The sequence below is a fragment of the Pimephales promelas genome, chromosome 24 (genome assembly GCF_988280905.1).
Source record: "Pimephales promelas chromosome 24, fPimPro1.hap1.1, whole genome shotgun sequence".
Lineage (NCBI taxonomy): Eukaryota > Metazoa > Chordata > Actinopteri > Cypriniformes > Leuciscidae > Pimephales > Pimephales promelas.
Genome location: NC_142792.1, coordinates 555,786 through 569,565, shown reverse-complemented (window position 1 = coordinate 569,565; position 13,780 = coordinate 555,786). Strand labels below are relative to the sequence as shown.

The 13,780-nt window shown below is 36.8% G+C and overlaps 1 protein-coding gene and 1 long non-coding RNA gene across 5 annotated transcripts in view; one reads left to right on the top strand and one right to left on the bottom strand.

Annotated features, from left to right (window-relative positions):
- chrm2a (cholinergic receptor, muscarinic 2a) overlaps positions 1-13,780 on the bottom strand; it is a 95,086-nt gene that overhangs the window by 77,073 nt on the left and 4,233 nt on the right. The window lies entirely within an intron of this gene.
- LOC120471032 (uncharacterized) lies at positions 3,553-13,012 on the top strand. Of its 4 annotated transcripts, none has more exons than XR_016149885.1 (5): positions 3,553-3,673; positions 4,061-4,151; positions 10,817-10,914; positions 11,080-11,235; positions 12,564-13,012. It is a non-coding gene; the product is annotated as an uncharacterized LOC120471032 (long non-coding RNA). The 4 variants fall into 4 exon arrangements; XR_016149887.1 differs by lacking the exon at positions 3,553-3,673 and adding an exon at positions 3,683-3,911; XR_016149886.1 differs by lacking the exon at positions 4,061-4,151.

The window sequence follows — 13,780 nt, the reverse complement described above, 5'->3', positions numbered from 1 at the left end:
TGTGAGAGATAGACTTGCATCTCTTTAATGGGCTGTACTGTTATTTATTGTGTTTTCGGATTGTTCTGCTCATGAAACACTGGAAAAATATCTTTCCAAGAAATGTCAGTTGACAAAAAACTCCCGACAATGTAAGCTGTGGAAAATTAAAGTAATCTAGGAGCTTTATTCAGCTTTTTACAGCGGAAGCCATTGGAAACACGGTAAGTCTATCCCTCACAGCCTCACTTTCATACCTGTCATGGCGCTGCTCTGAATAAGGTCAATGGAGAATATGAGGAGAATAATCAACATTCAAGCAGGAAAGCCTGTTCTAGTAGAGCCCGAAAACAACATCAAGACTTTGTAAAAAGGAAAATGGCCTCTGTAACGTTACAAACTATAATTTCAACAAGACTGCAGTGTTTTAGTGTTTTCAGAAAGCCTTTTAGAAACAGTGCAGTGTTTTGCCGCTGTCTGTTTGTGATGTAAATTTCTAGCCATTTCGTTTTAATGCAATTTATTTGGCTGAAGGCTTTCATTTCCCGTTCAGAGCAACACTAATGGTGTAATTACAAGCCCCACAATAAGCCGGCACATACGAAGAACTTGAACGAAAACAGTGAAATCCTTTTAAAATGAATTTTTTTTTACAAATCACAGATGTAATCTGGTGAGCAAAAAGTGACTGAAGTGACATGCAAGCGCAGATCTTCAAACAAAACAAAATGTCTACAAAAGATGTTTGGTGAAACTACAAAACGAAACGCTATCAAGTAATCTTTCATGAATCCGCTCCGTACGTGTACTCATCCAAAGAGATAAAAGCTTGAATTAGACGTGGAAACCAATCAAAACCACATAGCCGGGATATTTCATTAGAAGGAGGAGAAAAACACTCTCCAGTGCCTGAGAAACACGCACACCTGATACCATCAGAGCTTTTCAAAGTCCCTCACTCAGCCGCGGATGTCTGTGATCTTGAACAGAGCGCTGATCTCTCAAAGTCACCGGAGTGAAACACAATTCAGAGGCCAATAACCCCGGAGACGAGCCTCTGGGGGGCTTTTAAGCGAGATGAACAAACCCTTCGCGCTCAGTCAGATTAGCTCTGTCCTATAAGCATCGTTTCAAAGTGATAGTTCACCCAAAAATGGAAATTACCCCTTGATTTACTCAACCTCAAATCATCCTAGGTGTGTATGACTTTCTTCTCTCAGACTAATATAATCAGAGTGATATTAAAAAATATCCTGGCTCTTCCAAGCTTTATAAGGACAGTGAATGGTAGTTTCTGTTTTCAGTCCATCTATCCATTATAAGTCATCTATCCTTCAAAAAAATGCATCTATTGATCATAATGGTGAATCTATCCATCATAAAAGTGAATCTATCCATGATAAAATTGCATCTATCCATCATAAAAGTCAATCTATCCATTATAAAAGTGCATCTATCCATCATAAAAGAGCATCAGTGCATCTATCCATCATGAAAGTGAATCTATACATGATAAAAGTGCATCTGTCCATCATAAAAGTGGATTTATCCATCATAAAAGTGCATCTATCCATCATAAAAGTCAATCTATGCATTATAAAAGTAATCTATCCATCATAAAAGAGCATAAGCGCATCTATCCATCATAAAAGTGGATTTATCCATCATAAAAGTGCATCTGTCCATCATAAAAGTGCATCTATCCATCATAAAAGTGCATCTGTCCATCATAAAAGTGCATCTGTCCATCATAAAAGTGGATTTATCCATCATAAAAGTGCATCTATCCATCATAAAAGTGCATCTGTCCATCATAAAAGTCAATCTATGCATTATAAAAGTAATCTATCCATCATAAAAGAGCATAAGTGCATCTATCCATCATAAAAGTGGATTTATCCATCATAAAAGTGCATCTATCCATCATAAAAGTGGATTTATCCATCATAAAAGTGCATCTGTCCATCATAAAAGTTCATCTATCCATCATAAAAGTGCATCTGTCCATCATAAAAGTGCATCTATCCATCATAAAAGTGCATCTGTCCATCATAAAAGTGGATTTATCCATCATAAAATTGCATCTATCCATCATAAAAGTGCATCTATCCATTATAAAAGAGCATCAGTGCATCTATCTATCATAAAAGTGCTCCACACGGCTCTCCGGGGATTAATAAAGGCCTTCTGAAGTTAATCGATATGTTTGTGTAAGAAAAATATCCATATTTAAAACTTTATCGATTAAAATAACAAGCTTCCACTCACTCACAAGAAGAAGAAACTCTTCAAAATAACAGATATGAGTTCATTAATATGGATTTTCTAATGATTTGAGCTGCCATACGCATTTATTTTGGTAACACTTTGAACTAACTATGAAAAATAGTTCTAAAGTATTTATTAATCGATTTAAACATTTACTAATACATTATTAAAATCAAAAGTTGCTACTTTTAATGTTATTTAATTGTTGTGAGGTAACATGAACTAACTGTAAAGATGTATTAACTATGTTAGTTAATGCACTAATGGGACCTTGATATAAGTGTTACTATTAATGGTATAACTCTATACTCTTAAACTCAACTCTTGATGTCTGTTTTCATTTCTTTGTATGAATTTTGGGAGAGAAACATCTAAAAAGAAAGATTATACTGTACATAACTAAGAATATTATTGCAATTTCACCTTCAGGACTTTCCCAATATATGGAGAATATAATATCTCAGTTTTAGTACTCAAGTCCATGCAGTAAAACTAACATTTCAGAGCCAAAAAGAAAAGTCAGTTTTCCTTTTAATGTCTAGAGCGAACACAAGCTTGGGTTGTTCGTCTGATCGTTTGTGTCTAGGGTGAATCTTTGCTGTTGCTCCATATTTAAACCATCTTTGGTAGTGAAGAATATTGTTTTAAACTGAAGCTTATCGTTTCATCTGGTTGCTCATGAGTTATTGAGCCGGTCATGGTGTTTGTACAGAAAACATGTAATATAAGTCGATGATAAAAGTGATCTCCTCCGGGTATGGGGGCCCTCAAGGTTCAATCCTGGGACCTTTCCTGTTTTTTTCAGTCAATGGGTTGGTGGGGTTACAGGAACAATCTGCCGCTCCTGGCGTCTCCCCAAGCAATTCTGTTTTTCTCTGTTGTATCAAAGCCAAGCGACTGTATTATGAGAGCATGTTATTGTGTAAATCCGATCACATTCACACAGGCCTTTGCTACACAAATGGAGGGATTTTGAAGAATGTTACAATTGCCACAACCTGTCTAAGCTCCAGAAAGGTAAATATACCTGGAAAAATGATTTTTTAACTTAGTATTTTGGCACATTTCGACAGGACTAAAATCACTGAGAAGCTCTGGTACTCATTCATTTACCACATGTTAAACTAATCCAGTCCGAATAGGGCTAAAGTAGGGCCGAATAGCAATAGTCCGAATAGGGCTAAAGAATAGGGCTTTTTTTTTTTTGCCTTATTTTGTCTTTGTCCCATGTGAAGCGTCTTTGAGTGTCCAAAAAAGCGCTATACAAGTGTGATGAATTATTATTATTATTATTATTATTAAAGACGATAACCCGGTGTGAAAAGCCCTTTATTTGGCTTGCCTTAAGTTGATTTCTCGTCATCTGATTCATGATTTTGTGTTCCACAGACGATCTAAAGTCATACAGGATTGCAGTGACCCGAAGGTGAGTACATTTCCACTTTTTGAACAGTTCCTTTAAAGTGTGTTCATTTACAGTGAACTGAATTGATTTGAGTCTGTAGTAGAATCAGCAGGGGTCACCGTCCTTTTATTTACTTCTATATCAAACCCTTGTGTTTTATTCTTTTCATTATCACCTTTTCCAGGTGAAATACTAAGTTGCTTCGGTCGAACCGTCACACGTCTCTCTCCGGCCGTAATGAGGCAGGGGAAGAAAATGAGTGAGTGGAGGTGTAATAGATGGAGAGAGAAATAGAAAGAGATGAATCGCTAGCAGATAGATAATTGGAAAGAGGCGCATCAGAAGGCTTGTGTAATTAGAACGGAAGAGTGTGTGAGGAATCTAAATGTTTCTGTGTTTGGGTCTCAGGAGGACCTGCTGTCCTGTCGAGCCACTCAAACACACAAGTCCATCTGTTTCCTACTGGTTCACCTGCATCGAGACACGACAACAGCTGTTGGTTTGTACAGTTCTGAGTGTATTGATCGTATCTCATCATAAACGCTCGTGCGTCAAGCTCAATTCTTATTATTTTTGCATCTTAGCCAAGACGGCTTATTAATATAACGTTTCATCTACACTGCTCTGATCAATTTACGGTAAGAAACATATTTCATGATCCGATATAACAGACTTAACTTAAATTTACAGTAAAAAAACAAACATATTTCATTAACTGACATTATGTTAATTTACCAACCTACTGAAGTACTAAAAACAACACTAACAACCACCAATCACAGTGGTGATGAGAGTCACATGATGAAACAAAGCTCATCACAAGCAGCTTTTCCCCAAACTGAGAGATTTAAAGGGACGGTTCACTTTAAAATTAATTTTTGTTATGTTTTAGCTTTCCTCAAGGGCATCCAATGTAGGTGTTCAATTTTTTAGTTCAAACCATTGTTGTCTGTCAGTGTTTAACAAAGTGCTGTACACATACATACTTATGCGATAAGGACCAAACCAACATGACCAAGATACAAGAAATAAAAGACAGTAATACAATAAAATAATAAGAGAATAAAACAAGAAAATAAAACAAACTCTCACACAGCGTCAAATGCCAAACTGTAATAATAAGTTTTAAGATTAGATTTAAAAATAGTAATGGTTTGGGACTGCCTGATGTACAAGGGCAACCCATTCCACTAATTTGTTCTCAGCGTCTCCTTTAGTTCCCTCTGTTTTTGGGACAATCTGTCCTAACGCTACAGGCCTAAAGATTTCTGAATCTCATTTCGTTTTGGAAAGATGGATAGTAAGGCAGAATATCCAGACAGGAATCCTGCCAGATCCTAACTTACGTGTGTGTGTGTGTGTATTGATTGCTATAAACGCACTGGAAAAAACTGGGTTGACGACCTTGTGTTGGGTCGTGTCCAGCGCTGTTAGTCCACTTTATGCAGTTTAAATAAAGGATGAACGCCGGCCATGAATACCGATCGCACACACTTAAGACCTGCACTAAACCAGCACTGATCCTACTCTTATTGATAATTTCACCAGTTTTATACTGTAGCTCTCACACACATCTTTATTGCAACCGTGTCTGTACTTGATCTCCTGGGTTTATCAATAATCGCAGTTCAAGTTTGATAAGCTCAAGTGTTTTTGGTTTCTAAAGGACAAGCGCTGAAATCCAACCTGCGTTCTCAACCTTCCTCACGTGTTTGTATAACACACCGCGGGTGTAAAGATGTAAAACAGGCGTCCTGAATCTAAACACACTCTCCGTCGCTTTCCAAATGTCGTTCCTCTGATGTCGCACTAGTTAGGGATGATGTATCCGAAGTATGCAGGGAAAATTAAATCACACCGCAGCTTCTGCACATTGTAAAAGCGATCTCTGAATTCAGATTTGATTATAGTTTGAGTAACTGGGAAGATGTGTGTTTACGCCGGGTTACGTGTCGGCATTTTACTGAATTACTGCGCGAGTGCGTTCAATTTGTTTAAACAGAGAAAGTCGTGAGGATGAAAGACAGAAGCTGTTTTAAAGTGATGTCGGGCACAGCATTCATTTAGAAACACGTTCATTTAGAGTTGTTTTCAAATGAGGATCTGGTCATGTGACAGGTCAGGATTGAAATCATCACATGGTGCTCAATGTTAGCAAATGTATGAGAATAAGTGTTGCGAAATACTTGTTTGTTATAGAAATGTTACATTAATAATAATCCAAATTTGTTGTATAGACGTTTGAATTTATGCTTCTGCTGGTTCATTAGTTTAACTACCTTAGTTAGCATATTAGTTAACTAATAATGAACTTGTGAACTAACGTGAACGTGTATTTCTAACTAACATTAACAAAGATTTACAAATTCAGCAACGAATGTATTGCTCGTTCATGTTAGTTAATACATGCTTATTGTAAAGTGTTACTGATTTGTTTTATTCACTCTCTCAGTCAACAACACTATACATTTATCATTTAGAGGTTATTAAACTCTAATGTTAAACAAATCAGTCAATAATCGGTTTTCCGTCCAAATCTATCATACTGATTATATGTAATCTAGAACAGTGGTTCTCAAAGTGGGGTCCAGGGGTCCGCGAGCTAAAGCCAGGGGGTCCGCGAAATAATTTACAACCTAACGTTTTTTTCCATGCTATGAGTCATGTTTTCTTTATCATCTGAAAACATGCTGTTTATTCCTAAGTAACTTATATAAAGCATTTAACATAAAACAATACAAAGTAGACACTTAAAGTTTTCTATAGATAGATAATCTATGTCTTTGCGTCAAGTAGACTATTCGCTGCTGTTGATTTTGCCGGACGTGCGCCAGAAAGGAGACAGAGAGACGGCATGAACCCGCATCCGGTTCTTTTCTGTATTTTTAAAAGGCATGACATTTTGTAGTCATTTATAATGTAGCCTATACACAAATAAAAAAATGGACACTTTACCGTTTCGGATGATGCACTCTTGTCTTATCTATGACCATAAATAAGAGTATTCCTGTTTCCACTGCTGAGGAAAAATTCCCATGTAATTGCGCGCCGGCGTCTCGCGTGCGCGCACAATAGTCAGTTCTAGCACTGCTACTGTAGATTTGACATTAGAAGTCTGATCATTATCAAAATAAAAGTGCATAGTGACAGGGCCGTACCCACAACTGAGGTTGCAAGGATGCACATCGCGATGATACTGACCTTCTCTCTGAGGTGCTTCAGCAGACTAACAACGATAGCTCGTCAATGTCAAAATGTTTGAGTCGGAGTGAACTCAAAGTTCCCCGCACGACGTTTCAGTCAACGGTCATAAAGTGCGAGATAAGATGTAGGCCTTTATTAACAAACAGCTGTTTTAGATAAAAGTTTTAAAAAACGACTGAAACAATCAGTTTGCAAAGTATTAATCAAGCTCAACTTTAACAAAGGAAAAAGCAGGTCAATAGAAACATACTGTGCCCATGAGATTAACATTATGGATTCATATATTTAACATATACTGTATGTTTTTTTAGCTAATTACAGTAGCTCAAATTAACAACGCACGCACCTATTAAACATAATGCCATTATCATTGTATTTATAGGCTTATGGGCTTTATTTGTGTGCAGAATAGGCCTAATTATTGAAACATTTCTCTTTTAAGGCCATTCCTGATTGGAATATGTGATTGTGTTTCGTGACATCTTGACAAAAAAAAAAAATGTATGCCACTGACTGACATGCTTCTACTAAATCTATAGTTATCCAATTGTGGGGCCTTAAAACACCTTAAAATGCACATGTGTAGATCAAGAACATCAAAAATTCCTAAGTGAGGGATCCTAAGTGATTCCTAGCAAGATCACTTTCGTTATCTCAGTAGGCTATTTAGAAATTCCTGCATAGTACCCTGGGTGGAGACCATTCATTTTGTGCAAAAATATTTCATTTGCCGCTCACACATTAACTTTGTGCTCAATAACTGTTATAAATATGAGGGGGGTCCTTGGAATTTTTTTTCCCCTGAAAGGGGTCCCTGGCACCAAAATGTTTGAGAACCCCTGATCTAGAATACATAATTCTCTTCATATCTACTGTATGTGTTAAGGTAATGCTAAAAGTCAAACTCAAAAAGTAGTCAGAGTATATTACCTAAAATATGTAATGTAATATATCACATTACTAACTAGAATTTTCGTCATGTAATTTATATTCTGTAATGGACTACAGTTTGTGCATAATGTTTCCATCACGGTATATAAGGGTGATTTCTTTTTCCTTTCTTTTTTTGCTAATTTGACATGTTGGATCTTGACAGATCAAGTCATTTTCACGGTTTTGAGTAAATTAATACTAACAGTATGTTTCGAATATATGAGTATATATTGTACGATGATAGTGTGTGTGCTAATAGTGATAATATGACATTTTGGATCTTGACAGACAAGATTTACCATTTCAAAGTCCTACGGTTTTAAATACATTTTTGTTTTTTTAGTGAACTGTTCCTTTAAATGAATGAGAACAGATGAGAATTTGAGACAAAAGTGGATTAATGATTTAAATTTCAGTCCGTTTCTCATGGAAATGTATTGTACGATATAATTTGCTAATTTTAATCTTTTTTTGATGCTAATTTGACATGTTGGATCACGACACAAACGATTTTTGGTTTTATAGTGAACTGTTCCTTTAAATGAATAACAACAGATTAGACAAAAGTGAATTATTTATGAATGATGACTTGTATTTTAAAATTTTTGTTGCTAATATGACATTTTGGAGCCTGACAGATCAAGTCAGGTGTCTGTTTGCCTTTTCGGCTGTTGAAGAAAGCCATAGTTTTGAGTAAAAGGTTTCGAAATGGCGCTCCTTTAAATGAAGATTTACAGATTGTGCAAAAGCGAATGTGTGTGGAACGATCATCTCTATGCATTAAGGCTCACAGTGTAAATGTAATGGGAGCGAGAGCTCACCAGGGCTATTCTGCTATTTCACTGATGCACGGTAACCTCCAGGCCCCTCACACACACACACACACAGTTTCCTCTGTCCTGTCAGATCAGCTCGTTTCTGACAGCGTTTTGTGCCTCTGGAGTTCTGCACAGAGAATATCAGATGTGAAATGTAGAAAAATCCCTCAAACGCGCCGTGTCGCACAAGCGGAGAGATCACCAGAGTGTGTCAACTGACTGACTGCTCACACACACACACACACACACACTCGCCACCTCAGCGTGTGCCATTTAAGACAGACGCCCGTGAGGGAGAGGAGTGTGTGTCCCCGCTCTGAATGTCATGAAGTAGCGTGTGTTTGTGTGTGTGTGTGTGTGTGTGTTTTGCCTCTGTTGGTTGAGGTCACGCTGCTTGTGGGGAAATAACTGTATAATTTTCCTTCTTTACTGTCAGATTGTATCACACACACACACACACACTCATTTTGTTTCACTATATTAGTAAGGACATCATGATATTTTCTATGGTCTAAACCAAACTCTTAAACTAAAACTACCATCACAGAAACATGTGCTGGTAAAAAACTAGGCTAGTACTGTATGTGCATATTACTTCACTATGTAAGTGAGGACTTTTGGCCCCCACAAGTACACACACCCAGAACCAACAGGCAAAACAAACACACACACACACTGTCACACTCACAAACATCAAACTCAGTCACACACACACTCGCACTCACATACACACACACACACTCTTTATTATCTCAGTAATAATTCCAATACTGTAATGAGCTGGAGCGCAAATAGATACAATTGCTAAAAGTAGCTAAAATTAAAATGAAAACAGAAAATTATTAATAAAATCCACAGTAGTGTCTCAAACACAGCCGTCATCAGACTCTCAATATTAGGGCTGGGTATCGAGTCACATGTTCAATTCGATTCGCATGCTCTCAGTTCGATTCGATTTCGATTCTCGATTCCTGATTTGATTCTCGATTAAACTATAATGAATATGTATGCAATACAAATTCTATATTTATAAAAAAAGAACAGGACATAAGTTTACTAGTGGTTAACTAATACAACGAAATTAAGAGCCACAAACCTGCATATAAAACTCTTTTTATTTTAGGTACACTATACACTAAATGCATACAATGAATAGACCGGATTTTGATGCTGGAAATTGGTGAAGTCATAACAGTCGCACAGCTTCATCAAACAGGATCAGGTTATTTTATGTTTAAGATAGATATCGATAAATAAATATATAAATATTTAGACATTTTTAATTACATTGATCTTACCTAAATGTTTGTTTTTACAATGGGGTCATTTTTTGTTAAGAGTTTATGCAACACATGGAAGCTTGATTTCAATATTTGAATTAAATTGAAAAATAAATACAAAAGAATTAAGTTTTTTTGGGTATGTCAGAAATACAAACTGAATAAAGTAAGTCCAATGTAAAATAACACTGGGTAGTCTTTTTAGTCCAGACTGAATTAAATACATAGGCTATTAATTCTGATTGCTTACAATTAATGCTATATTATGTTGTTATGACAACAGAATTAATGATAGACACATATGGCTGCGTTCACTTTAAGAACTACCGGTAGTGCACCGATCATTACTGTCTCATTATAGTAGCCTACTGTCTGTCTGTCAGACGCGTTTAATGCTAATTTAAGACATAACCGACTGTCTTTACAAGGTTACTCACCAAGACCAGAGTGTTTTTAACTGTTAAAGCGATATAATCCAGGGATAAAACTTTTGTTTCTGGTGAGCTGTTTGTGAGGCGGATTTAGGCTGTACTGACATCTCTGAGAGTGCGCGAGCACGGGATGGTTTAACATTGCTTGAATGTTTAAACTGGTAAACGTAAAAAGACGTGAAAATGATAAACGTTAGTTACGATCATAGGTTACGATGCAATACTGGCCCGATTGTGCAAATGAATGTCCCGACTCCAAAACGCGAGTATGTGAAACGCTTGCCTAGTGCAGAGGGAGAAGACACAGCACCGCGAGCCCTTAATATGGAAAAAATCAATTCGTGGCCGTTGAGAATCGATTTTGAATCGACCGCATTTTAAAAAACGATTAATCGAAAAATCAATTTTTTTTGCCCATCCCTACTCAATATGAGCTCAAACATTTCTCATCCAATCTTACAACTACTAACAGTTTTGTGTCGTTCTGTTTCCCCTCAGGAGAAACGTGGGAAACAAAGGACATGAAGTGAACGAGAGGAGAACGACGTCTGAGTCTCAGTGACTCTCTCTCTCTCTCCTCTGGGCTCCAGAAAACAGTAAGCACACATTTGCATATCTGGTACATTTGTCTCCCTTTGTGGAACAAATGATGGAGGTTTGGCAAAACCTGCTGTGAAGATGATGAGATGCAGGAGAGAGTGTGTGAGAGATCATTAGAGGAATAGATTAGCCAAAAATCACAGTTACAATTTCATCTGAAGGGGGAAAAAAAGCACCTGCATGTTCTGCTAAACATCTCCATTTGAAGATCGCACAGGATGAGAACGTCACGACAGGATGTTCAGTTTGGGGTGAACGTCAGATATCGTTACAGTCAGTGGAGATCTGATGTACTACACACTGCTCAGACTCGACAGGTGAACAAAAACTTCTCGACTTCACACATTAAAATCAGGACATAGCATAGACGCATGTGTGTGTGACTTGTTGAGTGTGTTTCCCGTGCAACGCTGTAACCTCAACCTGTTTTGCAGAAGCTAAATTAATTTTAATTTTACGATGCTTTCGGGAAACACACACCTGTTCGATTCCCAGGGAAAAGCAAGAACTGATTAAATGTAAATGTGTACCTTACATGCAATATGATGGATATAATTGTACAAATAATTCTGCTGTTAAATCGATTAATCGTGAATAATCACACATCTAACATACTTTTTGTGTGTGTTTATATATTATATATAAATTAAATGTGTGTGTGTATATTTATATACTGTATACACATATTTATACATATATATGTATACATATACATGCATATACAGAGATGCACACACACATAAAATGTATATATAAATATAAAAATAATATACATTATACACCCATATGTAAACAAAAACCTTTATATTTGATACAATTAATCGCGATTAATTGATTTCACAGCACAAAAACATTATATATATATATATTAAAAAAATATATATATATTTTTTTCGGAATTAGCTGATTTAAAATCACCTTTAAATCCAAAACAACTATTGATTTTTAACCCCTTAACGCCTGGATTTATATAGCTGTATATAAAAAAATGTTTTATGTGTGTTTTTGCCTTTAAGTAAATGGTAAATAATGTTGAGATTATCAATTTCACTTTTGCACAACATATAAATTGAAATTTTGGTATGTTGCAAATCTGCAACAGCGGGCATAATGGTCAATTTGGTATGTTGCAAATGTTCCTGACCGTGCGTAAAGAGGAAATAAGTCCGTCACTTTGCGATCCCACTAGAAACAAGTCCTTGTCGAAGGTCCTAGGTCCGTAGCGAATGTGCACTAACCGGCATTGGGGGAATGCAGACGTTATCTCGGCTGGTTGACTGAGTCAAACGGTTTGTTGCATATTTGTGACAGTGGGCGTTAAGGGGTTAATGCTATATATTTATCCATACATATCATTATTTCACAATCTTTAATCAAAAATGTTTATGCGATGACAACTCTTCTCTGATGCCGTTTCGAAACAACAACAATCAATCAATTCCCAATGGACATAATCAAGACCTATAGGGAAGAAAAGACGGTAGCAATTCCCTTTTCATGTCAAATTTGTCTCCAAACTGTAGTTCAGTAAACACACACACACACACCGAAACACTCCTGACGAGGTCCTGCAGAAATCATTAGATGACTGTAAACCCAGCAGACGCTCAGTGACGCTCTCCTCTCTTCTCCTTCTCTCTTCTAGGTGCCACTGTTCAACTACAATCAACTAGTGCTGCACATAAATACCTCAGTACCAAGACGCTCGATGTTATTGACCCGCTGCAGTGTGTGTGTGTGTGAGATAGAGAGAGTGGGTGTTTGTGTGTGTGTGTGTGGAACAGCAGATGCTGCCAGTCAGTCTGACATGGTCCTGTTAGCCCTTCTAAATGATTTCAACTGCAACTCTATAAACATTATTCAGCTAAACACCCTCAACAACACTCACATAAACACTGTGTACATTCAACACACACACAGGTCAGTGTTAATGAACGTGCTTCTCGTTGAAGCAGAAGATGTCCATCAGCACAGTAAATAGGCCACACTGATGTGTATTATGTGTTGAAGTGAACACAGTAGAGATAATCACGTGTTTTCTTTACCAGACACCGAAAGACCTTTAAAATAGACGTATAAAATGAAAAGGTGTGTAATGACCAGTGTTGTGCAAGTTACTTCCAAACTATAATACATTAGGTATTACTTGTTACTGTTATTTAAAAGTAATTAATTACCTTACAATATTACTGTCCCAGAATTGTAATGCGTTACATCACTCATGTATTACTTTTGAGTTACTTTCACCAAAATAACTAAGTAGAACTTAACTTTGGGGCTGTAACGATATGCAAAACCAAAAATCGCGATTCGCCACACGACTCAGATCCACGACCCTACAGAATCACGACACACCTCTTCCAACTCCAGCGTTATTCTCCTTACCGTCCAGATCCACTGCTGCCTTATCTTTAAATTAGGCTATTAGTATTATTTGAAGTTAACATTATAAAATACGTAGACCTACACCACAAAACTAGTTGAGGATAAATTATTTAAAATTGGGGAAGTCCAGCATTATGGACATGACATTTGCAGTCAAAACTTGAAATAAAAATTCTCAGAAAATACATGTATTGAAACGTTACGTATATAGGCTACTTCCTTAAAGGACTCCAGACATTAGACAAATATCAGTCTATGTTTTATTTTTAATATTAGGGAAAAGACACACATTCATGCGTGACAAAAAAATAGGAGGCAAAATTTATTTTTTGTAATTCTGTTAATTACACTGCACAAATCGGATGAGGAAGGGTTCGCTCTCCAGTCTCCATAGAACTTAAAATATTCATTTTATTTTAGTTTTCGTGTTCGCATTTATGAGGAAAAAACAATGTTACAGACGCGACCGCTCTGAAC